Source organism: Macaca nemestrina, chromosome 12 (genome assembly GCF_043159975.1).
Source record: "Macaca nemestrina isolate mMacNem1 chromosome 12, mMacNem.hap1, whole genome shotgun sequence".
Lineage (NCBI taxonomy): Eukaryota > Metazoa > Chordata > Mammalia > Primates > Cercopithecidae > Macaca > Macaca nemestrina.
In genome coordinates, this window is record NC_092136.1 from 120397443 (window position 1) to 120424849 (window position 27407).

The window sequence follows — 27407 nt, forward strand, 5'->3', positions numbered from 1 at the left end:
TGTTGGGGATTGTTGGGATGAACAGCAGAGGAAAAATAATTTGAGGGTTTTCCCCAACACCTTGTTTTCTGATGGATGGAGAGACAAGGCAATGAGCTGAGGGTGTGGGGAAGGCTGAGGCGCAGGGAAAAGTGTACTATGGCAGCGTGAGGGAATAAAGTGACAACTTTGCTGCATCTGTAGGAAGGGCACAGGACGCTGTTGAGGGCCTGGCTAGAGGTTGTGGTTGTAAGTTGAAAATGCAAGAAGTCAAACTGGCTTTGTGGTTTTCTATAGGAACCTTCAGTTGCTGGTGCAGGCGTGGAGAGGGTGGGTAGCTGGGTTTAGCTGGGCTTGGGATTTAGCCAGGAGAGTAAAAAAGAAGGGAGAGGCCAGGCGTGGTGGCTCGTGCCTATAATCCAGATCATACCCTTTTCGTCCAATTAAATTTTTTTTCCCAGCACTTTTGTAATCCCAGCACTTTGGGAGGCCGAGGCGAGTGGATCACCTGAGGTAAGGAGTTCGAGACCAGCCTGGCCAACATGGTGAAACCCCGTCTCTACTAAAAATACAAAAATTAGCCGGCCATGGTGGCGGGTGCCCATAATCCCAGCTACTCAGGAGGCTGAGGCAGGAGAATCGCTGGAACCTGCGAGGCAGAGGTTGCAGTGAGCCGAGATCGTGCCATTGTACTCGGGGACAGAGCCTGGGGGACAGAGCGAGATTCTGTCTCAAAAAAAAAAAAAAAAAAAAAGGGAGGAAGGGGCAAAGGATTGGGGGTTATCTGCAAGGGAGAGCTTAGAGTGGGCTGCAATCATGCATCTCCAAGTACCTTCTAGATAGAAAAGACGCTGGACATAAAGATTTGGGGCCATCAACCCATAGGCAGTAGGTAAGGGGTTTGGATGAACTTGCCCAGCCACTCACTGTCTGTGGAGTGACAAGGAACAAGGCCAGTCATGAAACTCTGAGAGTCAGTGTTGGAGGGTCCAGGACAGGAACCTTCTGAAGAGACAGGGGAGCAGGAGGAAACCAGGAGATGTGGCACAGGGGACACCCAGAGGAAGGAAGAATGGGAGGAGGGGCCAGCCCTGTCGTGTGCTCCTAGGAAGTCACGGGGGACTGGGATCTCTCATTCCAAAGCCACTGTTGACCAAGGAGAGAACATTTGCAGAGGAGAAGCGGGGAGTGGGCTAGAGTGAAGAAGGAAAGGGAGAATGTGGAAAGAGAGGGTGGAACAGAAGGGATTAGAAGTCTCGAACTTACAGGAACTTGACCTGGGCCTGGAAAAATGAGAAACTGGTTCATTTTCCAAGAGGTTATAGGGAAAAGAAGGTTTGACCTGAACTCAGGGGTTATATCTGGAACTAGCAAACAGCACTTGGCCTCCTCAGGGCCTGGAGCTGTGAGCAGAGAGAGCCCTGTGGGCCTGGGGAGGGGAGGAGAAGTTAAAAGGGGTCAGGGAGCAGGCCGGGAGTGCGGACAGCAGTACTGCTGGATGCAGAGCAAGCCCAGGAGCCGTAAATTGCCTGCCTGGATGTCACTTGTGCCCTGAGATGTCTCTCTCCGGAGTAGAGTGTGCCGTCTCAATGCTGACAGAGTGGAGTGGGGGCAGAGGAGGACTGGGAAGGTTCAAGTCACAGTGTCGAGGTCAGGCTTTAAAACAGGGAAGCCTCCTGAGACTTGGCAGGGTTTTAAAAAAACAAAACAGAGAAACTACTTTGGAGGCTGATGCAGATGAGACTAAGATGGATTTGGGGACACTTATGGATGATGTTAAAGGTTCCACACCCCCACCCACTCACACCCCCACCCACAGCATCTATAGTAGCCCAGTACTGTAGGCACCCATAGGGCTGCATGAGTGAAAGGTAGGTGAATATATGAAGTTTCAAAACTGGAGTTGGGCCCAAATGGGACCAGCAAAAATATCTGTTAAGTCTACAGATGAGTTTCTGAGCCTAGGATATCATCGGTAGAGAAGGTTTGTGTTCTAAAACAGCCCCGGATAGATGCTGGTGGCAATTCATTATCTTTAGCTGTGAAAGCCCGTGCAGCCTCTCCCGGCATGGTGAGCGCAGGTGGGGTCAGGCCTCAGCACTGGATGACGACGTCTCCCAACCTTGCAGCCCCTGCATGGGCTCCTGCCTCCGCTTAGGTTTTGTGTTCCTCCGAGTTTCTTTCCACACTCCCCAAACTGGTGAGTGGTATGAAGTCAAGGGGAGAGGTTTGGCTTCCTTTTCCTTCCAGTCTGTCTCTCTCTCTCTGTTTTTTTCTTTTTCTTTTTCTTTTTCTTTTTCTTTTTTTTTTTTGAGCCAAGGGCTCGCCCCGTCGCCCAGGCTGGAGTTCAGTGGCACGATCTCTGCTCACTGCAACCTCCTCCTCCCGGGTTCAAGCGATTCTCTTGCCTCAGCCTCCAGAGCAGCTAGGATTACAGGCGTGTGCTACCACGCCTGGCTAATTTTTGTATTTTTAGTAGAGATGGGGTTTCACCATGTTGGCCAGGATGGTCTCGAATTCCTGATCTCAAGTGATCTGCCTGCCTTGGCCTCCCAAAGTGCTGGGATTACAGGCGTGAGCCACCACACCCAGCCCCTTCCAGTCTCTTGAGAGTCAGTTAGAGAGTCCATGAGCATCTGTTCCCCTCTTTCCAAATGAGGAATGTCTGTCCCGCCTGGTGGGTGTGGTGAGGACCGCGCTGGAGGAGGTAGGGAGAGGGAGACCGCAACCACGCTCCCACACAGGCATCCCGGAATGGTAGTCCACGCGAGTCCACAGAAGCTGGTTGCCTCTGAAGCCTGTGAGGCATGAGAAAGCACTCTGCAGCCCGAGACCACAGGCTGCTGCCCAGATGTCCTCTGGGCCATGCACACGCAGGTCACCGTGTTATCTATCCATCATTCCCATGACTTCAGGCTTAACTCCTGCAAATGGAGACGGCAGGCCCCAGAAAGCTCTATGCTTTTTGCTGGCTGTCCGAATTCAAAGCCCAGCAAGCGGCTTCCTGTTTATGCATTAGGTCTGGGAGCTCTCATGACTGGATGTTGAACCAGAAGCCACTGTGAGGTGGCAAGGGCCAGATGAGAAGTGGAAACGTGGCTCTGGAGCTGACACAGCAGGCGTAGGTCTGGCTTTTGTTTCTCCAAGTCTGATTTGCATAGAGCTTGCTAAAAAAGCTTTCTACCGGGCTGCTTATGTACTTGCCAAGCCAACACTCACACACTTTCTCCTCTTCACTCAGTAAAATTTGCTCTGGGGCTGAGGCTGCTGCCAGATGCACACAGCAGGTGTCCTCTCCCTCACGGTCTGCCTGCCCTTCCTGACCTACCCACTTCTGGAGAGTTTCTTACTTGGCAAATGCGAGTGAGACGCATCCAACGCCCAGGTGGTGAGGTGGAGGAGGGGCACAGGGGAGGTCTGCCCTCCCTCTGCCCAGGGCCCTTTCGACTTCTCAGGAAAGCTGTGAGTGGCACAAAGTTTGCAAATTCCTTTTTTCCTTCGTCCTTGTCCTCAGAGGCCTTGGGGCTTCTTCCCACCGTCATTATTGATGCCCCTGCCACCGAGAATCATGGCCATGCTGGGGCCATGCGTCTTGGGAGCAACAGAAACTGGCTTGTCTTGGATGTGACAACTGGGGCAACGAACAGGTTGACAAAGGCACTTCTCACTACAGACAGGTCATATTTCTCATGGTTTACTTACATGTTAGACTGTCGGCTACTTGAAACCAGTTCTTCTCATGGAAATACATTTTCAGGAGGTGGCAAGGTTGCCATGCCAGCACACAGAGCGCTGTCTAACATGGGTTAGAGGAAATGATCAGCTGGTAGGGATGGCAGGTCTAGGTCAAGGTTTACATTGAAGAGAAGATGGCGGGGAGTGCGGGTAAGCCTGGGGGAGGGAAGAATCAGTGTCCCTGGGCCCCTGTCACAGCACGGTCCAGGAGGGAATTCATGCATGCATGCATTCACCCTTGAGTCCTTTCTTTATCTCACACCCCATTTCCAATTCCTCAGTCTTGTTTGTTCTGCCCTCAAAAAATACCCCAAATCTAACCACTTGTCACCTTCTGCTCACTCCTAGCCTCATCCAGACCACCCGTCCTCTCTCCACTCCCCCAGTCTGTTCTTCACATCACAGCCAAAGTAAAGCTTTTAAAATGCAAGTCAGATCAAGTCATCTCGCAAGGATAACTCCACGTGCATCCTGGAGGCAGCACCTACCTGCCCTCCACCCCCGACCCCAGTCAGTGCCACTCACCTCCTGCCACTCCAGAGGGGTGCGTTTAGGGTTTCTTGGGTGCGCCCACATTCTTTTGGATCAGCCTGGTTATCTTTCGGCCCACCTGATCTCTCCAAGGCCCCAGGTTCCTCAACGTTCTGGGTAACACCTGTCTTGGGAATGGGCTTAACCCCTGTTCTTTGCTTTAGGAGGGGAAAAACGTGCACTCTCCTGTCACCTCCTGCATATACACAAGAGGAACACGCTTTTAAAACTGTGCTCCATAGGTTCATAATTACAGTAATCCATCTCCTCTCCGCTCCTTCCTTAATTGTGACTGGCAGTCACGTCCCCGCCCCCTGTGTCAGTTGAGCTCAACTCTGCACGGGGCCTCTCATTCCTCCTCATTAGTCACTCTCCCTCCCCTCGCCTTGTCACCCTTACCTGGGTTCTGGCCTCCCTCCTGACAGCGGGCAGCTGCTTGCCTCCCCTTCTTGGTGTGAGCTAACATCCCTCCTGAGCTGACCCGTCCAGTCTCCTCTTGCCCACAGAAGGCACCGACCTCTGACTCCTGCTGCAAAGTTGTCCTGACTGAGGCTTCAGTTACCCCGACTCAGGGCAGGCGGCTTGTCCTTGGAGCCTGCTTGATGGCGGCATTCGGGGACTCAGGGCTGACTCTCTTTCTCTTGTGGTCCATTAGTGCATTGGAGGACCGGATAGAATTCAGAAGGAGCCCCTCCCTTGCCTCTCTTGTCCCCCCACAACCCTTCGAGGACTCTAGTGTTCAGCACACCGTCCCTTCCCTCTACCTGCAGTCTTTCTGCTGCACACCCTAGTTCTGCTGCCCTGGGGGAAGGAAACGGCACCTCCTGCCGTTCAGTCTCCTCTCAGGCTGCGCCTGCCCTGGCCGCTGCTCTCCTGCCCACCGCAGCCTCTTCTCTTGACCACTTGTTTACGGTTTCCCAGCCTCTCCTGCTGTCTGGGTGATGAGAGTACCCAGCCAAGACAATCTGAATTAATTTTGCAAGTAAAATTTCATCAGACGACCTATCTAGCGCTTCCCTAAATCAAGACATATTACATCTCGTGTGTGCCCTGAGCCCATTCATCATCTTAAGTCAGCCCCTGAAATGCCAGCCAGGCTCAGGCCGAAAATGAGCAGCATTTTCTGCTGAAAATGCTGGGAGGGGTCTTCTTTATCCCCACATTTGCCACGAGAGAGGCTTCTGTCTGCTGTTTTGCTGGTGATAACATCAAGAAGTCATTGACGGTGGTCCTTAGAGTCAGAGTCAAGGGACCTGAAACAGAATCCCTATTTTGACACTTACTAGCTGTGCAACTTTGAGCAAGTTACTTAACGTCTCTGAGCCTCAGTTTTATTTTCTTTTTCTTTTTTTTTTTTTTTTTTGAGACGGAGTCTCGCTCTGTCGCCCAGCCCAGGCTGGAGTGCAGTGGCGCGATCTCGGCTCACTGCAAGCTCCGCCTCCCGGGTTCACGCCATTCTCCTGCCTCAGCCTCCTGAGTAGCTGGGACTACAGGCGCCCACAACCGCGCCTGGCTAATTTTTTGTAATTTTTAGTAGAGACGGGGTTTCACCGTGGTCTCGATCTCCTGACCTTGTGATCCGCCCGCCTCGGCCTCCCAAAGTGCTGGGATTACAGGCGTGAGCCACCGCGCCTGGCGAGCCTCAGTTTTCTTATGTGTAAAATGGAAATAATATCTACTTGAGAGGGCTATTATGAGGTTAAATGAGATAAACCTACATGAAGTGTCTGTACTATAGTAGGTACTCTATAATGGGAGCTCCTTTTCCTCCATATGAAGTAAGTTAAAACCCTCAGGCTGGGCGCGGTGGCTCACGCCTATAATCCTAGCACTTTAGGAGGCCAAGGTGGGTGGATCACGATGTCAGGAGATCGAGACCATCCTGGCCAACTTGGCGAAACCCTATCTCTACAAAAAATACAAAAAAATTAGCTGGGTGTGGTGGTGGGCGCCTGTAGTCCCAGCTACTAGGGAGGCTGAGGCTGGAGAATCGCTTGAACCCGGGAGGCGGAGCTTGCAGTGAGCTGAGATCACACCACTGCACTCCAGCCTGGGCGACAGAGCGAGACTCTGTCTCAAAACACAAAGCAAAACAAAACAAAACCCTCACAGATGTGTTCAGTTCTGACAGTTGTGCTGATAAAGAGGTATTTATACACAACATAAATGATGGAAAATTAACAAGTGAGTAGATTGTATACAAGCATCAATTGCATGTATTTAGTTTATAGAGAGCGTTGGGGGGCATTTTAGGTTCACATTGAATGTGAACAAGAGTTTTCCCCTTTTGGACATAGTATGGGTCGCATAGATTGGTCCCTCTCTTGTGTCTTACTCTTTTTCTTGCTCTGGCTCATTACCAGTGAATGTTGGTTTTACCGAGACTGCTAAGATCCTTGATAAGGCCTCACCATGGTGATGCTGAAGGACACTCATATTTTTGCTGTGTTTACTCTTCCCATCACCTTCCCTGCCAGCAACTGACCAGAGCCATTTAGGACCAGGCCAAGGGAGATGGAGAAGGCTTCTCTGTTCTCAGCTGGGGGTTGACTACTGAAAACTTAGATTAGGACCCTTTCTTGAGAAGCCTGGGAGTGGTGACCGGCGTGGCATAGCAAAGGCCTGCTGCTGAGGCTACTAGGTGGCAATTCTGCCCTATGCTTGGCCTCCAAGGAGCTGGGGAAGTGAGATCTGTGGTTTCCCAGGACGAGCTTTGGAGGGGTCCCAGACTCCCTCGCTTCGGCTAATCTCTTGGCTGTGGATGAATGGGCTCGTGGGCACCAGCATCCTGGTGACAGCCATCCTTTGTTGGGTGCTTACCCATGCTGGACACTGAGCAGAGTGGGTCAGACAGAACCTATTCCTGTCCAGCAGGGGCTCCTAGTCCTGACCAGCTGGACGTTTCATTACACATTGGAATCTGAATTTCAGCTGGCATCTCAGGAGAATGTAACTTACCTCTTTCATCACCAAAACATTAAAAAAAATTATTTTGGCCTCTTAAATATTTCTATCCAAAGGACATAAGAAAAGTATGCAGGCCTTCCAAAACAGCATGCACGGAACACGGTTTGATCATTTTTTCATTACTCAGGGTCATCATTATAAACACCAGCTACTATCCTGTGCACTAACAGACACTTCCGGGGCAAGTAGGTGATTCTGTTTTCCCGCACACCAAGTGACCCAAGACAGCCGACTTCCTGAGTTCTTTATTAATCAGCTTTTTATGTTTTCCTCTTCATTTTATCAGTTGCCTCTTACTTTTGCCAGAATGCCTGCCTCCTCTGTGTTCTGCATTGAGTGCATATTAACTGTATCCACATTACACCAGCAGCGAGAGGAGACAGGCTTAGAGGGAGGCCTGAGAGGGTCTCTCTGGTTCGTTCTGAGGTCTTCTGGTTTCCTTCTGTATCTCAGGAGAAAGTCGAGTCCCTAGCAGCGACATTCCTGTACTCCTTGTGTTGGTGTGGCATTGTTTTGAATATATGCCCAGTTTTCCAAGCAGATTTTTTTTTTTTTTGAAAGATCTCACTCTATTGCCCAGGCTGGAGTGCAGTGTTGCGATCTTGGATCACTGCAACCTCCACCTCTGGGATTCAAGGGATTCTCGTGCCTCAGCCTCCCAAGTAGCTGGGATTGCAGGTGTGCGCCACCACGCCCGGCTAATTTTTTGTGGTATTTTTAGTAGATACGATGTTTCACCATGTTGGCCAGGCTGGTCTCAAACTCCTGACCTCAGGTGATCCGCCTGCCTTGGCGTCCCAAAGTGCTAGAATTACAGGAGTGAGCCACGGTGCCTGGCCTCCATGCAGATTTTAAGATCATGCTAGAAAGGGACCTAGCCCCACATTTGTTATTCTGGCCACACAGCAGTGCTCTGGGTATAGCAGGGACCCTACACAGTGTCCTCATTGAATTCATCAGTGAGTCTCCTTCACAATGATATACAGAATTAAATTGAATATAGTATGTTTATGTGTGTATATGATATACATAAACTTGTATACAAGTCTGGGAAGAAAGAGTGTTTCCATCAGGCACACGCAGAGACAGTATGATAGTAAGAGTCAAATTGAGGTTCTAATTTCAGCTCCTCCATTCATTAGTTGGGTGGTCTTAGATCATTCGGTGCCTCAGTTTTCTCATCTATAAAATGGGATAATTATAGTGGTTACCTTATTGGGTTGTGAGGATTAAGTGAGATTGTGGCTGTTAAAATTGCTTAGCACGGTATCTGGCACATAATAAGCATTCGGTGATGTTAATGACAATAATTAAAAAGCTTTAACATTTGTTTCAGTGGAAGAGCGGTGGGGATGGTATGATCTCGTGGGAAATTTTCTGTGGGTCCTTCCTGTCTGCCAAGGATTTCATCTTCCTCCTTCCCCGCTTCCACGCCTCTGGGAAGATCTTTATTTGGCCTCAGCCTTAGATGGATATTAATGCGGAAATGTTAGGGCTGGAGATTTCCACAGCCTTTGAATAATAGACATTTGGAAAATTAAATATTTCTGTCAAGTGTGCCATAAATCTTGGCTGTTTAGGAAGGTGAGAAATTAAAATTTCAAGACAGCCAGGGAGGGAGTGAGCCTGTCCAGTCCCCTGGTGTGTGGTCTCCGGGTAAGGAGGGGTGAGGCAGGGCGGAGAGGTGGGGCAGGAGCAGGCCCTGGGTTTAGGGGCAGCCAGGGGAGGGTGGGTTGCTGGCGGGTCATCAGCCTGGCTGACTTTGAAATCCAGAAGGTTTTGATGGAGCGTTTCTCCCTGGTGTTCTAGAAGATAGCTCTGCATCAAGGCGCCTGGTGCCGGGCTTTGAGCTTTCGTCTCCCTTCTCTCCTTCAGGCTTTCGCCTCTCTTCCTGCACGCCCACCAGCAAGGCCTCTGCTTGGGAGGAAGCAACATGGTGCTGGTGACAGGCAGCACTGTAGGTTCCTTCTGCTGCTGGAGACGTGGGGACTAGGGTGGCGTATTCCGGGACTCCCCAGAATTCCCTGTGGGCATATCCCCGATCCAGCAAAGGCAAAAGCGATGAGAGGGTCTCATATATAGAAAGGGTATCCCAGGCCACACCTTCGGGGGCAGCCCATGTATGCCTAGGGGTCAGGAAACAGCAAAGAGAAGGCGATGTGGGTAAGGCCTCTTTACTACCACATGATTCTGTCCTCCAGAAGAACGTGGCCACCCCCACATCTCCTCCCTCTCTCCCAAACCCCAAGATGACCCAGAGGCTCTAAGCCACCTTCAGTCTTAGCTGTTTTCTTTTTCCTGCCTTCTCCTCCAGTCATGTATCGGGATCTGACTCCCAACTGCGGCACTCTACACATCCGATGATGGGACTGTGACTTGGTCAACACTTCTTTGTGGCCCACTTGAAAAGGGTGCCAAATAAAGCAAAGAATATCCAGGGGGGTACGGCCAAGGTGGTGAAGAGCCCCAGAAGGATGTCGTGTTCTTCCTGTCATCATTCATTAGCTCAACAATTAGGAAGCAGTTGTTAGAATGTGCCAGATGGGCTGACAGTGAGGGAATACACACAATAAGCGGAGGGAGAATCTGCTCACCATGGGCCAGGCGCTGTGCTAAGTCCTTTAAACACATTGATTCACGTAAGCCCAACAGCCCTAAGATATTACCGTTATCCATTTTAATAAGGAAACTGTGATTCAGATAAATTATGTGACATCCCAGATGGAAGAGCTAACAATCAAACTGACATTTGACTAACTCCAAAGCTGAGACTTTTAATCATTTGCCAGTAAGGCCTTGTGAAAAAGTCAACAGGGACCCAGGCCTTGCCCCTAAGAGGCTCACAGTCTAGTGAAGAAGCAAAGTATATTTGGGAGGCTAACTCAGTCTTGGATGGATGGCAGGGAGCTGGGGAGGGCTTCCTGGAGGAGGTGATGCCTGAGCTGAGCCTGGAAGGATGTATAGGAACCAGTCAGAGGAAGAAGAGGAGTTAGGGTATTGTGAGGCTGGTGGGGGCTGGGGAAGAGCTTGCACACACAGAAGTGAAGACTTGTGTTTGAGTCATGGCAAGCAGGCTGGAGCCAGGGTGCAAGGGGAGAGAAGCTGAAGACGTGACAGTGATCAGGTCATGGGGGGCCTTGTATACCAGGCTAAGGGTGCCAGGAAACGGCTGGGGAGATTTATACAAAAGGGAACAGGTTGAGATCCTCTGGTGGTGGTAGGGCAGTGTTGGTGAGAAATGTGTGCAGCTTTGACTAATTTGAGAGACTTTCTAGAAGGTAGAACCCACAGGACTTAGTGATGATTGGGCATGGGGGGTGTCATGTGTGGAAAAGGGAGGAGCCAGGTCAGGGGATCAGAATGGGCAGCCAGCCCTCTTATGCAGGGTCCAGCTGCCTGGTGGCAGTGGGGGACCCCATTTTGACCTTCTGGCGGAAGCATGATGTCCACTGGGCTGTGGATGTATGTGACTGCCGAGATGTCAGTCATGCAGGCTGGCACCCTGCTGGTCCAGCTTCCAGAACAGGGATGGTGAAGTGCATCCTTCCACTTCACCGTCTCCCTGGGGAAAACCTGGGAATGAGCTCCCTTCGTTTGTCAGTTGCAGAGGAAGTGGGCTCTTTCTCTATTAGACATACTCGCAGTGTCTAGTATCAGCCTCTTTGTCCGTGTGGGATAGGGATTGCTTGGCCGGTAAGCACTGTGTTTGGGTGTAGCATCTCCTAGGATACTAGCATGTGGCCATTTGGAAGGCGGCTGCCTGGCAGCCCTCAGCCTAGCTTCAGGAGAGGAACTATGGGATCCAGCTTCTCTGGGCTCCAGAGAACAACTTCTGGGGCCTGGAAGAACCCTGTGCCCAATGACAAGCTTGTAAAAGGAGAGAAACAATCCCTATGTATTTCGTCCCTGGGAAGGAAGCAGGGTGGACAGCGGTCTTAACTTTCTGGAGCAAAATGTGAACTTTTGCGAGCTGAAGACCAAAAGTGAATTCAGCTTTTGAACTCGCTTTTTTAAAACCATCCTAGGCCAAAGGCTGGGAGAAGGCAGCAGCGGCCGGCCCTGGGTTACAGGTGGAATGGATGGGTGCTTTGCTCATGGTCCAGCTGGTCTTCCCCCAGCTACTAGACCCCGGGAACTTCTGGAGCTCCGTCCTTGGAGCCTCCTCTCAGGAAGTTAGATGTGGCACTCAGGGTTAGTAGGCTCTGAGTTCCCCTACACTCCTCCCCCGGGCATTCAGAAGCCTACCTCCTGAGCTACCCAGAGCTCTGGAATCTCCACCTGCTTTTTCACTTGTTTGCACCACTTCTGGCGCCTCCCACACCTGGGGTCGGTTGTGCCTCCAGGCCTGCTCTGAGCACAGTCACCGTCTGGGCCCCTTCCCCAGTGACACCCCAGGCCTAAACATTATCTTCCCATCGCGGAGGAGGTGTTCCCGGTGGGTCTCATGAATTTAACACAAGCTGCCAGAGAGCCTTTGAAAGGCTAGCGGGTGGGTAGGGAGGCAGCTTGTGTAGTGGGGAAGTTGGGGTGGGGGAGGCAATGTCCCGGAGGAGTGGCTGCTGGCCTGAGGAAGGGCCCGGGCGCGCAGGCGGCGGCTAGCGCTGGAGCCCCAGCCAGCTCCCTCTCCCCACGTGCGCGCTAGGCCTTGGTTACTCTGGCAACTCGCCCCGCTCAGACGGCACCAGGCAGCTGAATCCAGCCCCTTGTTACGGGGGAAAATGCTCTCATTGAAGCGCCGGAGCGCAGCTTCTGCCTTTTATTGCAAGCGGCGCCACCGGCTTCCATTTGTAAACTTATTAGTGTGCGCTCGCGGGGAGGGGGCTCGGGAATCCGGGCCCGTGCGACTGGCGCCGCATGCTAATCAGGGGCGCCCGCCCCGCCTTGCCCGTGGCTCTCCTTTCTCGATTCCCCGACGTTTCGGGAGGAGTGGGGTCGGAGCGCAGGGCTGGGAAGGTCTTAGGACCCAGGAAGGAGACGGGTGCCTCCCGGAGAGGACCCCACCCCCTCCGAGGTCCGGGCAGCTCCCGGTCTCTCCCTGGGGTGCCGTAGCCGCCCTCGACCCAGCTTCCCGCAGCCGCAGTCGTTCGGGGCTGGAGGTGGCCGGGCCTCGGTGCCGACGCCGCGAGGGCAGCGCCCGTGGCGGGAATGCTAATGCGCCCTAAAGGGCACGGCCGCCGCCGCAGCAGGTAATTAGCTGGAGCGCGCGGAGGTGGCTGCTGGTTGCAAGGGCTGCGCCCGGCTCCCGCGTGGGCCGGCGGGCAGCGCGTGGGCCACCGGAAGCGGGCTGATTGGACCCGGCTCAGGACTTCGCACAAGGGCAGCTCTTTGTTTACAGCTCCTCTCCCAGCTCCCCGCTTGCCTTTCGCCCACCGCCTCCCTTTTCCGGCGATCTGCTCCGCCGGCTGTGGCGGGGGGTGTCCTGTGTAGCCGCCCCCCTCCCGTCCCGGCCTCGTGCTCCCGCTGGGGACTGTTTGCGGTGAGTCTGTCGCACGCACGTCAGGGCCGAAGCAGTGATGCCGGGCGGCGTGGGAGGACGGGCTGCGGAGCCCGCGTCATCCTGCCCGTGGGGAGCGCTGTGCCTGCTCTCCTGCCAGCGCGCCCAGCTGCCCTGGCCGCCGCCACGCGGGACTGCCTGCCATGTCGCCACCGGCTGCTGACCTCATTAGGCCTCATATCATGGAGGAGCCGGCGGTTGAAGGACTCTAAGAACCAGAGCTAAGTGGCTGCAAATATATTGACAGCCTCCCTAGAAGCCCACTTTCCAATGAGCTGCTGCATTCCCTCCTCCTTTAATTAGCAGGAAGGCGCTGGACAAGTTGTTACAACTGCAGGGAAAACGATAAAAGATGGCTTTGTATTAGTGTGGTAAATTTTATTAAACCGGGAGAAAGGGTAACTGAAACATGACAGCCGTGTGTGTAGTGCCTCCTGAATTTGTAATAACCCAATCTTGTTCTGAATCATCCCTGCGTTGGCTGAAGGAATTTAAAGCGTTTTACAGATCCAATATTGTACGAGGTACAACAGAACACAGCCAAATGGGGAAGGACAGGTAGGAGAAGGGGGCCTCCAGCGCTGGGCAGCGCTCACGGTTAATCAGAACAGAGTAGAAATACAGGGTCTGTCTGCAGGCTTTGTCTCACTAATTACTCCTGCCCCCTGGCTCTTTTCTACATCTCAGTCCTTCCGCTTATAATTCAGAGGTAATACCTAGCCACATGAGAAGACTTAACTAATACCACGTTAGTTGCCAGGGAATGGACAAAATCATCTTTTCCTATAGAGAGTGAAAAGCAAGACAGGAAATCTAGCAGAAAGGCTTGAGACACACGTGGTTATTCTGGGCTTGGGGTGCGACGTTGGTATTAGGCTGGAAAGATGATGCTGTTTCCTACCCCTTTGAGCCATGTTGAAAGTAGGCATCATTATTTCTAGGATAAAAATCTGAGCCAGGCCCGCAGAGGTTAAGTTTTACGTCCAAGATACAGTAAATGGCAGCCTGGATTTGTACTTTGCACTTTAAAGCCTCTTCTTTGTCTATTACCCTAGGCCTCAGATTTTATTTGACAAATGAAAAGGCAAAAAATTCTTCATTTGTTGAGGCCGTTTAGTGAGCAATTGTGGCTCTTGAGCTGTAAGGGATTTCCAGAGATCTTCTGATCTAGGCAAGATATTCTTTATTCTGCTTTTCAGAGGAAGTCACTGGAGTCCAGAGACATTAGGCACCCGGTCCAGGGTCATCCAGCCAGGAAGTGACTGAGAAAGGAGGCCAGACTTCAAATTCCTTCTGACTAAGTAAGGTCTCAGGTGTCGGATAAGCCCATGCTGGTGTTAAAGCAGACTATTTAAGGTGATTGCTAGCTAATCTGTGGACTAAGTTGAGCCAACATATGATGTGGTTTGAACCCTCCAGATTTGGAATAAAGAAGGTGCTTAGCATATGTGGCACATGCTGTTCCAACAACTTGTAAACCCTTTTTCGTCTTGAGGTTCAGTTTTCTGACTGGGTAGTACAATAAAGTGGCTTCATTACTGGTGAGCAATTAATGGGTTGACATCAACTAAGAAGGAGATTCTAGGGACATATCACAATATTGTTTTCTTGTTTTTACCTCGACTTTTTTTTTTTTTTTGAGATGGAGTCTCACTCCGTTGCCAGGCTGGATTGCAGTGGCGCCATCTCGGCTCACTGCAATCTCCACCTCCCGGGTTCAAGCGATTCCCCTGCCCCAGCCTCCCGAGTAGCTGGGACTGCAGGTGTGTGCCATCATGCCCAGCTAATTTTTGTCTTTTGTATTTTAGTAGAGATGGGGTTTCACCATCTTGGCCAGAATGGTCTTGATCTCCTGATCTCCTGACCTCGTGTTCTGCCCACCTCGGCCTCCCAATTTTTTTTTTTTTTTTTTTTTTTTGCCCCCAACACAGGGTCTTGCTGTGTTGGCCAAGCTGGAGTGTAGTTGCTCTTCACAGGTGTGGTTGTGCTGTGCTGCTGCCTTGAACTGCTGGGCTCAAGTGATCCTCCTGCCTCAGTCTCCTCAGTATCTGGGACCCCAGGCCATGCCATCACACCCAACTTGTTTTTTGTTGTTATTTTTTTAGAGATGCGATCTTGCTTTGTTGTTCCCCAGGCTGGAGTGCAGTGGTGCGATCATGGCTCACTGCAGCCTTGACCTTCCAGGATCGAGCGATCCTCTCACCTCAGCATCCCAAGTAGCTGGGGCACACCCAGCTAATTTTAATTTTTTGGTAGAAATGGGATCACTCTTTGTTGCCGAGGTTGGTCTTGAACTCCTAGGCTCAAGCAGTCCTCCCACCTCGGCCTCCCAAAGTGCTGAGGGTACAGGTGTGAGTCACTGTGCTGGGCCTCCAGTCACTCTTTGGAGATGTGAAGGCTGACATTTAAGTCTCACTTCTCCTCTCATGCAATCCTTCTTGCCAAAGATGGAGTTAGACCCTCAGAGGGGTTCCCTCCCCACCCAGCAGTAATTAACATGTCCCTTTTCCCAGCATGGAGAGGAAATGAGCAAAACCCTTCTGTTAAAAAAAGAAGACAAAAATATGTAATACAACCCCAGGCTCCAGTTTGGGTTTGCAAAGTGGAGAACAAAACAGAACCATTTTCCAGGTACTTTTATGTTATTGCCTCTCTAATGTGCCCCAAAATATTTTTCAAGTGATTCATCTACAATCCAATAAGAACAACGGCTGTTGCCATTTGGATGAAAGGAACCGAGGAGCATTAGTGAGCGATTTGATTTTATGAAGGGGAAGTGGCACAGGTGTTTAGAGCCATTTGCTTGAGGTACCAAGGTCTATGCCCGGAGCATCTGCAACTCCAGGCAGGGCAACTGGCAGTGCTGCAAGCTGGATAATAGACCTTCCAGGCATGCCCCGCCCCATGGTTAATATGGGAAAGGGCTACTCGCAATGGAGGCTTTGAACTTCAGTGCATTGGTCCCCACCACTCAAGGATCTCTGTAAGGTCTGCTGATTTAGAAAATTGCTGTTATCAATGATGATAATATTAATAATTCACATTCATAAGGGACTTTCTAGTTTATAAAGCTGCCTTCCATCCATTATCTAACTTGATCCTGATAACCACTCTTGGACTGGAGCAGATACTATCATCCTCATTTTACAGGTCAGAAAACTGAGGCTTCAAGATGTTTACAGCTTTGTCCAAAATTAAGAAGCTCCCCTTCTCTCATGCCCCCATTTCTGTGTATGGGTATTCCTTTGTGAATGTCAGGGATTGTTGTTGTTGTTGAATTATAATTTGAGAGAGGGAAGAGTAGCTTCCCTAAAGAGTAGTGATGCATAGAGTCAGTTTGGGGATAACAGTAGGGTCATTAGCCCGGGAACAGGAGTGGCAAGAGGGACTCCACAGTGGCAGAGGAGAAACTCCGGGCTCTGCTCTTGCGAATACAGACTTGGAGGAGGCTGGGTGTAGGGAACAGTGGTGGCCCCTATGTGGTGGGTGGGGAGCTAGGTGGGGTGAACTGGGACCTGAGGGAGGGTCTCATCTCCCATATTCCCAAAGGCCACATCTGCTAGATGCGTATGCCTCTTGTTCCTTTCCCATTTGTATTTCCAGGCTGTTCGAAAGTCTTATTTAATCATTCTAGTCTCATTAGTTGTGCTTCTTGGAATTAAGACCAGGACCCATTTCCATAGCAAAGGAGTTACATAGAACTCTCCATAGCAGAGTTACATGAAAATGGTGTTGGCTGCCCTGGGAGCCCATCCTGTTGGTGGCAACAGTGAAAAGTGAGAGACCGCCAGGGCGAGAAGAAGCTTAGGCGACGGGGATCAAGGTTGAAAAGGCTGCAGCTTTTCTCATGTGGGGAACCTCGCTCTACTGCCAACCACAGAGGATCAGGAGTTGGGGATTTTAAAAAGCTGTTGTGATAATTACTCCTAGTTTGTAAGTCAAATTTTTAAAAGGCTTATAACCATATTCACTATTTCTCTGTCCCAACTGTCCTGTCCCCCAGCCTCCCTTTTTTTGAAATAATGGCTTTCAACTGTTTAGCTGCTTTTTTCTGAGATTTCCATATCTCTCTAGTTGTAAATATGTGTGCATTGCTATATTTTAATGTATCATTGTATACATTATTAGTTAACTTTCTGTTTTTGCTTTTTGAGAGGGTGACTCACTCTGTCACCCAGGCTGGAGTGCAGTGACCAGTGACACAATCACGGTTCACTGTAGGCTCAAACTCCTGGGCTCAAGGGATCACCACGCCTCAGTATCCCGAGTAGCTGGGACTATAGGTGCACCATCACACCTGGCTATTTTTTTGTTATTACTTGTAGAGACAGGTCTTGCTGTGTTGTCCAGGCCGGTCTCGAACTCCTGGGCTAAAGTGATCCTACCACCTTGGCCTGCCAAAGTGCTAGGATTACAGGTGTGAGTAATGTGAGTCAATTATCTATTTATGGTCATGAGGATTTAGTTTCTTATACTACCATCCCGTCTGACACTTACCTTCACCCATATGTAGTATTTAAACTTTAGTTAAATGAATATTCAGAATTTACATTATATCTATGTGAATATTATTTACAATTATTGTGTAACAGTTGTTTCCTTACCTCTCATTTTGTTCTGAAGTTGGTAACTGCCTTGTTTTATCATTTGCTTAGTTTTCTTCGTACTTACCAAGAGCCCCTCAGAATGATTTTCCACAAGGTCACTCTCTCCAGGTGATCAGTCAGCCCCTGTGTCTTGGAGCCTTCACTCCTGGACGCTTCTGTTCTTATGTATGGACTGCTTGCCTTCTCAGCCTGGTGCCTGGCTGCTTTCCTGGGACTTCCCTCTTCCGCCCTCCTCCCTGGACTCCTTTTGCCTTTCCCTGATGTACATTCCCTGTTTCCGAGACCTTGCATCTTCTTCTTTCTTGGTTTACTCCATTGTTTTGATGGAGCGTGCTCTCCAGGAGTTTTCTCAGATTGAAAAGCTGTGCAGCAGCTGAGGACGTGGTGACGACCGTCCTCTGCATGCCGCTGCATACCCTGCAGTCTGGCTGGTTGCCTTCCACACCTGTGCACAGCGGTCTCTTTTCCCCTGGTCTGGATCTCCTGTTTTCGGTAGCCCACATGTTCCTTTCGCTTAGGTTAGTCCCTTATCTTGCTGGAAGATTTTGATTTTTTAGGAAAGCTGATTGGTGGCAGGACCCTCCTGCATGCCACACTAGTAAGTGGCAGAATTGTGACTCAAACCCAGGTCTGCTGGTTTACCTCAGGTGTTCCTCCTCCCTCAAGCTATGATTCTAATTCCTCCTCCTGTGGGGGCCCAGGAGCCGCACCCTCCCCTGTCTCTCACCACCCCTCATCCACCTGGCCTGGCCCACCCCCCTCATGTCTCCTCTTCGTCCTCTCTTGCCAGCCCCCATCGTGGATGTCTGTCTCTCTGACAGCCTGCACCTTTGCCTAGGCTGTGTCTAGGACCTGGGTTGCCAGGACAGAAGCCCCAGGTCTGTGAGGTGACCTGGGTTCTTTAAACTTTCCCAGGTGAACGACCTACTTGGTGGTGGGGAACATGTTGGGGAACATGAGGACTGAGGCCATCACTGTGGCACAGCCCTGCTCGTGGTCCTTTGGCAGGAAGTCACCAGAGGCATCCTGTCTATGTCAGCTGGAGCTGCTGTAACAGATCATTCTACCGTAGACTAGGTGGCTTAAACAACATGCATTTCTCACCATTCTGGAGGCAGGGAAGTCCACGATCAAGGTGCCGGCAGATCCAGGGTCTGAAGAAGGCCCCCTTCCTGGATTGCAGATGGCCATCTTCCTGTCGTCTTCTCACATGGCGGAGAGCAGAGAGAGCAAGAGCAAGTTCTGTGTCTCTTCTTTGAAGGGGCACGAGTCTCCTTCGTAAGGACTCCACCCTCCTGACCTAATCATATGCCAAAGCCTCCATCCCTTAATACTTCAACACCAGAATTTTGAGGGGGTGACAAAAGCGTTCAGTCCATAACACATCCCCACTACAACATGCCTGATAGCCCTTGTCCAGAAAAATCTCCATCTGGATCGGGCAGATCAGGGAGTAAAAATTTGGGGAGAAGATCAGGTGGGAACTCACCTGAAGTCCCTTGGAACGTGAGCGTGTCGAGGTGGGGAGTGGAAAGAGGGCGCGCCTGTCTACTTCGTAGGCTATCTTTGGGAGGATTTGCCTGGCCTGCTTTAAGGAGGCTGCCTCCTCCTGTCTGGGCTCTTTCTCTCCCTCCCGTCTTTACAGTCATCACCTCCTAAAGCATTGCCTTTCTTGGGAAGTTTTCCAGGCAGAGTGGGAGCAAAATGGCAATTCATGCCAGAAGTCATGCATAAATAAAATCCACAGATAATTCCCAAGCCCTGCTTTAGCCATTAGCTTCAATCTCTCTTACCCGCTAAACCCTCTCCCAGAACTGCTAAAGGGAACAGCACTGATGGATTTGTATCTTTCCCCTTTTCAGTTCCGCTGTTCCCTTCTTCTTCTGATTGAGGAACAAATTAGTAATGAAATGACCCAACTAAGGCCATTAAATATTGTGCAAGAAGATTGGAAAGCCAGAGGCGTTGGTAATCTCTAAATTAGACCATTGGGCCCAAAGCCGTTGAGAGGTAACCATACTGCATTCACTCATTCATTCATTCATTCACTCATTCGTTCATTCAGTAGCCTTTTATTGATCTAATACAGTTCTAGGCCCCGGTGTTACGAAATCACAGTGTCTTTTAATTTGAAGTTTTCCGAATGTATTTAAAGCAAAGTGTTCTCTTGTGGATTGTAGTTACCTTGAGGCCATGAGCCAGGCTGGTTTGGCCAGCTTGGTGTGGTGTCCTGGGTGTTTCACTGCTTGGGTTGAAGGACAAGTGGTCTGCTTAGAGTGAGTCCCATAAATGTTTGTTGTTGATGATGGTGGTGCTTGATCAATAAAGTTAATGCTGCCATTGTCATCAGGGTATAAATCTTTAGTTGCCTGTGTGAGAATTTCTCCTTGAACATGATGCTAAAGATGTTTAATCAGACTCTTCACAGCTTCCAAGAGCTGGGCCATGATGAAAAAGACCTTGGCACGCGGCTGTTGAGGGGAAGCTGTGTCCATAACGAGGAGTCAGTCGATTAGTCATGGCCCCATATACCCACTCCCAACCTGCGACCACCCCCACCACTGCTGCGGACCCTTGGCCTCAGCTGTCCTTTGCTCTGGCTTGTGGGTCCCTGGAGGTCCAGCTCAAATTCGTCTCACTGGGTGGGAGAAAGAGGTGCACAGGGGATGGAGAGACAGAGTTGGAGCACTTGGGACTCAGAACGGTCACTGAGCAGGTAGACAAGGGCTGGCAAGACACATGGGGAAAACTAGGACCAGAGAGAGCAGTGGGGTGTGGCCTGGACTGGGAATCAGCAGGTGCTGGTCCTGGCTTGCATAGACAGTGTGTGGATGGGCCTGACTCGAGCCAGTTGGGCACAGAGCTCCAGGATTTGGGGCTCAGGGACCCTCTCCCAGCCCTTCTGGAGGTGGCCTGGACTTACAGCCAACCCAGGCTCTCCTTGGGTCCCTCTACATCCCAGAGGCCCACACAGAGCCTGGCTGCAACAAGGCTGATGGCAGGGCCTTCGGGCTCCTGCGGATTCATCTGGCTGACTCCAGGCTTGGGACTGTGACCCCAGGAGGGCCTTAGAGTCCTGAGAGCATCTCCTGACCAATCAGTCCTCTCTCCCCTGAGACCAACACCAGTGACTCGGATAGAGTGCACGCTATGAAAGGTAGCATTTGTTGTGTGTCTCCCTCCAGCCTTATCCATGAGCTTCTTAAGAGCAAGTCACACACCTCCTCCCACGTTCCAGGTGCACGGTGGGGCTCTGTCATGCTGGTTGAATTGAGCAGTGGTTGTGCTGTGTGATTATGCTGAATGTACAGGGGACTGTGCCGGGAGCAGCCATCCACGATCACATCGCTGGGCTGGATGGTCCTCCTTGGTTTTAGGTCTTCTCCCAAAGAGGGAATGGTGGAGGGATGATCATAACAATAATAGCCAAAATAGCAAACAAGTCGCAGTACCAGGGGCTGTGGTGACACCTTATGTATATGGTCTCTTTAATTTTCCTAGCAGTCCTATGAGACGGGCACTGTTACTTCCTTTTTACACATGAGGACATGGAAGCACCTGGCTCACTCTCCTTCATTCTTCAGGCCAACATCCCCTACCTCCATAACACTGCATTTTTGATACTTCCTGGCTTTTGATGATTTGTGTCTCCTCCCTGCTCTGTAAGGGCGGGGGCTACACCTGTCTTGCTCACTATTGAACCCATGGTGCCAGGCACTTAGGTGGTATGGAGTAGATGCTTAATAAATGTGTTTGAATGAAGGAATGAACCAATTCTTAGAGGATCACTTGGTGTCTACAGAAACACTCCATCTGTGGGGAGTCTGTGGGGAGGGGAGGCGCTTTCCTCTGTGTCTCCCTGCAGTGCCCACCAAGCCGAGAGGTGTCCCAGAACCAGGCATCTCTTTAATAAGAATTCATTTAGCACCTACTGTGTGCCTGAGTCTACACTGAGTGACAGGAAAGGGAGCCCTGACCTCAAGGAATGTCTAACATTGAGGACATGGGATCTAGAGACTGTCTTCTGCAAAGGACTCCCTTCACTTGGACTTCTCCTAAAGCTGGGTCATGTGTTGAGAATGCATCCTGCGCAGCCTTCTAAGAGTTCTGAGAAGAGAAGAATGGGCTCCCTGCTCAGCAGGCTTCTCAGCTCCAGAGGACCCCGTTGTGGCCACCATGCCTGAGGTGGACCGGTGGAGGTGATTCGGTTATGCACGTTCATGCTGGGATCCTTCGCACCCTCCCTTTGAGGACATGAGCATTTTGGCAAATTCTGAAGAGCACACGTTTTCCGCTTAGCTCAGTCTGTGACGGGCTTACGGTACCTTGGTGCTACTATCTTTCCATTTATCATCTCAGGCCTCCCTGCCCTCTTCCTGCCCAGCCTTTTACCTAATTTAATTTTAACACCTTATTCAGTGACTTCTCACGGAACTTGTCTGCATCGTTTTACGTTTCTTCCCTCTGGCTCACGGGTCCTCTCACCATCTATCTTCCAGGCTTCCTCCACCCCTCAGAACATTTTGCAAGAAATACAAAGAGCTTTCTTTCCACTGTGCATCTAGGCAGGTGCTGGCCACCGCTGAATGGGGTGTGCTCTTGAGGGTGTGGGTGTGGGTTTGGGGTGTGTGTGTGGATTTGGGGCATGTGCCTCCCACACCTACCCGGGCACAAGTGTAGACCTGATTCCTGCTCTTGCCCCATTCTCCCTCCAGAAACCACAGGTCACTCTGACTTCCTGCTGGGCATCCCTACAGATGTTGGTGGCCCCCTCCTGCCTTCTCCTTGTGCTTATTAACCAAGCAGCAGAAAGCCCCCTGGTGTTGGGGAGGGACCCCGAGGAGCGCTTGAGGATGATCCAAGGCCAGGCGTGGTAGCATGTGCCTGTAATCCCAGTGCTTTGGGACACCGAGGCAGGAGGATCACTTGAGCCCAGGAGTGCGAGGCTGCAGTGAGTTATGATCATACCACTAAATTCCTAGGTAACAGAGCAAGATCCTGTCTCTGGAAAAAAAAAAAAATGCCATCCAGACAGCATCCTGCTGCATGCAGCTGGAAGATGCAGCCCCTTTTATTTTCTGGGAGGCAACCATAGGAAAACAAAGTGTGAGTGGCCATAATTTACTGGGCTCCTGGGTAAATTTGTATTTCATTCTGATTATTGAATGTGTCGCCTAATTGCAGCTATAAAAAGGAATAGTCCATCTTCCCCATGAAAGCCCGTTGCTGGCTGATTGTTGTTTAATTAGTTGATTCCAGTGGTCGAGGGGTGAGTTTGGAATTACAATTACAACTCCTTTTATTTCAGGGAGATTGCTGAATTAATTAGTAGGACAATAGGATTCCTTATAGTTGACATCTTAAGAATCCACAATGATAACTTTAAAAATGGTTGCAAACATGAAAGTAGGTGATAGATTTGTCTTCTCTGCCAGGTGAGGCTAGACTTCAGGCAGACTACCCATTTCTGTTCCCCTCCTGGGCTTGGAGAAGAGTACAGCTGCTCTTGACTGGTGGGACCTTTGCTGCCTAGGGGTGATGGGAGAAGCAGAGAGGGATCCGCACACCTGCGCTTAGCCTTCTATGACCTGGGCAGGTGGAGGCCAGAGGTAAGGTGGGATGAGAGAGAATAAATACAGGAAGGAAATGGCTCAGCCAAGAATGTGTGGGGTTTAACGCAGTGTCGATGAAGAGCTCTGCTTACACATCTGATGGTCGTGGGCAGCCACCCTAGACAGGGGCAGGTGGCAGTGCCCTCAGAGAGGGCCCAAGAGGTAACAAGGCCTCAGTCATGCTAGGAGCTCTGGGAGCTGGATGGGTCACCATAGTGGAGCCTCTGTTCCCAAGGCCTCTATGACCAGCAGCCTGTGCTGGGCCCGAGACACAGCTGGCTGTTGTTTGGTTCTGGGTGACCTCCAGCCTTCTGGTCAAGGTCTTGCCTTAGCTCCTGCCCAGGTTGGGGTGGGGAGCTGGAAGGACTCAGCTCCCTGTTCTCCTAAACTTGCCCTCTCCTTCACTTTCTTATCGTCTTTCCCCTCTCCCCTGGAGTCACCAGAAGCATCTTCTCCTCTGGATATAAAAGAGAAATACTGCACTTTAGCTGGCTTCAGCAAGAGAGGTGATAATGAGAACATAAGAGAAACTGTTTATCCGGGTGGTTAATATTTGAATAATCCTGAAGGTCATATGGCATGTTTCTTTCAAGGAAAGATTCTATCCTCACCTCGGTGCATGTGTGGAGGGCAGGGCAGGCACGGTGCCGTCCTAAACTTGCCTCCTGTGGAGTTGCTGTGGTCTAGAGACATATGTGGAGCTTGGGGTGGAGGAGAGCCAGGTGGGTTTCTGAGGGGGTGAGTGGCCTGTGGCCTGAGAGGGGTGTGTGGAGGGCAGAAGTCCTATGGGAAGAGTGGGATGATGGAGATCTCTTGGGTTAGAAGGGGCTTCTTCTGGTTCTGAAGGCAGTTGCCCAATAAAAGACGGAAGGGAGCCCATTCCAGACACCTCGGGGGGTTCATCTTTTCCTTTTCTCCACCAGCCTCTTACCCGGATCTTCCAGGGCTAGGTGTCCTCCAGGGGCCAAAGGGGCTGGGGAGTTTCTTGGAAGGCAGATTGTTAAGATTTAATGGGACATTTCATGCCAGGCAGAGGGATTATAAAATGCAGCTAATTTAGAGAGCCAGGGGACCACAGAGTCATTTTGCCTGTCGTTGGGAAAGGCCAGACATGAAATTATGCCAGTCCCTGCCCTCCCGTCTTTAGTCCTCCCCAACTACACCACTGGGCAGCTGCTGAGTTGGCCCAGAGTATCGGCTGGACAGAGCCCCTCCCTGCTGGTGGCAAGGGCAGGTGTCTGTGTAGCTGGCTGAGGGCTTAGTGAGGAGGGTGGTGTTGGAGCAGGGTCTATGCAGCCACAAGCCCTTGCAGTGCTTGGATTTCTCAGCTCAGCCCCAGGATCATAGCCACAGCCCAAACTTCCTTTCCTCCATCCCCTGTAGTGGCTTCTCAGAGCCTTGGTCTGGCAGGGTCCTTTCCTTTCTGTAGAGTGAGTTGGACAGTTGAAGGAAGTGAGTTGGAAAAGGGGTAGTGGCAATTGTGTATGTGTGTGTGCCTGTGTGTGCATGCATGAGACAGAGACATAGAGACAAAGGCAGGGAGATGAGGCAGCAACAGGGAGGAGGAGAGAAACAAGACCAGAGGGCAGGGAAGTAGAAGGGCACCTGTTGCCTTCTCTGGGGCTGGGCTGTTTGGTTGAAGTTGATCTCAGCTGTGTGTCTTTAGCCACAGGTGACAGGAAATGAGAACATGGAGGGATAGATGTGGGCACAGCCCAGGGAGAGGAAAGGGGAGGTGAGAAGTTACAATAGCAGTGGGATCCTCTGGGGCCCTTGGGCTGAGATGCTGATTCAGTGCTGCCCAAGAAGCTGGAGTTTAGAGCTGCCCCTAGATGTGCAAGGGAAATAGCCATAGACATGGACACCAAGAGGTTCTGCCACACACAACATGCATGACCTCTGTGAGGTCCCATAAAAATGAGGATACCATTGCCAACCTTACAGGCAACACAGCTGAAGCTTCTAGGACATACACATCCAGTAAGTCTGTGTTCCACCTTTCCTCCCTCCCATAGTGGGGGATACACTCAGTACAACTTGGTGGAATTGGATTCCAAATCCCAACAGCCACTCAGCCTCTGCCCCTCGGCCTTGGGAGCTGGAGTCAGGCAGAGCTGAGGGTTGGGCCCAGCTGGCCAGTGATCTCCCATCCCGGCCAATGCCCCCGCCTGGTCCCTGGTTTCTGGTATCACCCTGCTATGCCATCCCGCTTCCTCACTTGGCTCATCTCCACATATACTCAGAGAGGGAGGTAGGGAGGGTTGCAACGGTCCCCAGCCCCATGGGTGGCTGGTTTTGAGCCCCGACTCTGCTGCTAACCAGCTGGTCAGAAGTTGTGGGTTAAGTAGTGGGAGTGAGGCGGGAGTTCCTGCAGGCAGGGCCGTGCTTCTGCCATGTGGAAGCGATACCGTGTCCCTCTGTGAGTGCCCAGGAAGGCTCGGAGGCATACTCCTACCTGAATATGACAGCCCAGCTCAAGTGGTGTTTATTGAGCGTGCACTGTATGCCAGGCCCTGTCCCAGCACTGAGGATCCGGCTGTGAACAAGGCTGTGTGATGGTGGAGTGGGGACAGCCAGCTGTAAACAAGGATGATCGGGAAGTGACAGCACACGACAAAATAACCCTCCCCCCTTTTTTTTTGGATGGATGAGGCATGGGGGTGCGGAGTGATGGGGGCAGGTGCTTTGTAGGGTGAACTGAGGAGGTCACACTTATGTCAGCCCCTTTCAGAAGGAGCCAACCACACGGAGTTCAGGGCAGAGCCTTCCAGGCAAGGGGAACAAGGCGGTAGCAAGGTGGGGACAGGCTGAGTGTCTTCGAGAGAATGGACAGATGGCCAGGGTGGATACAGGGCTGTGGAATGAGAGGAGGTCACAGAGCCATGCTGGCCTTGTGCGCCAGGGAAGGAATTTGGATTTTATTCTAAAATAAGATGACTTTGGAGGAGTTTAAGCAGGCGAGTGACAGTCTGATTTATATTTGAAAAAGTTATTTTGACAGCTTATAAAGGATAAATCATAGGAGAGGAAGAGTTAAGCCATGAGTAGCTGTAGGCTGGGTGAGAACTGACAGAGGCTTGGACATAGTATGGCCTTGGAGGCAACAGACATGTGTGGGTAGGTCCCGATCTGTATAGTTTCAGGTTTTTACGCACAGTAAAATTCCCCATTTAGCATAAAGTTCCATGACTTTTGACAAAGTCCTGAGTTGTGTAACCACCACCACAATCAAGATATGGAACATCTCCGTCACCCCTCAAATTCCCCCGCACCCCCGGCAGTCACCCTCCCTCCCCACCTCCCACCCTTGGCAACCGCTGATCGTGTTCAGAATGTCATATAAATAGAATCACATAGTATATAGCTCTCTGAGTCTGGCTTCTTTCACTTGGCATAATGTGTTTGAGATTTATCCATGTTGCTGCATATGTGAGTAGTTCATTCCTTTTTATTGCTGGATAGTATTCCATTGTGCGGAAATGCCAGTTTGTTTATTCATTTACCCGTTGAAGGACGTTTGGATTGTTTTCAGTTTTTGACAATTTCAAATAAGGCTGCTGTACACATTTGAGTACAAGGGGTTTTTTTTTTTTTCCTTTCTTTTCTTTATTTGTTTATTTATTTATTTTTTTGAGACAGAGTCTAACTCTGTCACCCAGGCTGGAATGCAGTGGCGCCATCTTGGCTCACTGCAACCTCCACCTCCTGGGTTCAAGCGATTCTTCTGCTTCAGCCTCCTAACTAGCTGGGATTACAGGCGCACACCACCATGCCCAGCTAATTTTTGTACTTTTAGTAGAAACAGGTTCCTCTATGTTGGCCAGGCCAGTCTCAAACTTCTGACCTCAGTGATCTGTTCTTACCAAAGTGCTGGGATTACGGGTGTGAGCCACCATGCCTGGCCTCTTTTCTTTTTTTTAGAGACAGGGTTTTACACTGTCATCCAGGCTGGAGTGCAGTGGTACGATCATAGCTCCCTGCAACCTCTACCTCCTAGGGTGTAGTGATCCTCCTGCCTCAGCCTCCCCAGTAGCTGGGACTACAGGCATGAGTGACTGCACCCGGTTTTGAGTGCAGGCTTTGATGTGAACCTAAGTTTTCATTTCTCTAGGGTAAATACTTAGATGTGAGATATACTGGATTCTATGGTAAGTGTATGTTTAACTTCCTAAGAAGCTGCACACCTGATCTCTGTGGTGGCTTCCTATCACCAATGCATGAGAATTCCAGTTGCTCTGCATCCTCACCAGTATTGTCCTTAAAACAAATCTTACAAATTTTGTTTCTCCATTTTATGAGGTATATGGTTGTATCACATGGTAGTTTTAATTTGCATTTCCCTAACAACTTAAGATGTGTCTTTTCATCTGTTTATTTGCCAACCCTATATCTTTTTTTGGTGAAGTATCTTTCAGTCTTTCGTACATTTTTATATTGGTTGTTGTTATTGCATTTTGAGAGTTCTTTATATATTCCAGATAC

The 27407-nt window shown here is 50.7% G+C and overlaps 1 protein-coding gene across 4 annotated transcripts in view; it reads left to right on the top strand.

The window, feature by feature from the left end:
• The window catches only part of LOC105476347 (glutamate ionotropic receptor kainate type subunit 4), a 484554-nt gene that overhangs the window by 42352 nt on the left and 414795 nt on the right, over positions 1-27407 (top strand). The window contains exon 1 of one of the 4 annotated variants that reach the window (XM_071075721.1): positions 11770-12398. The exons of the other annotated variants lie outside the window; for them this stretch is intronic. The gene's annotated coding sequence lies outside the window, so the exon portion shown is untranslated. Of the gene's footprint in view, positions 1-11769; positions 12399-27407 lie in introns of those variants that run through there. 4 annotated transcript variants of the gene reach the window in all.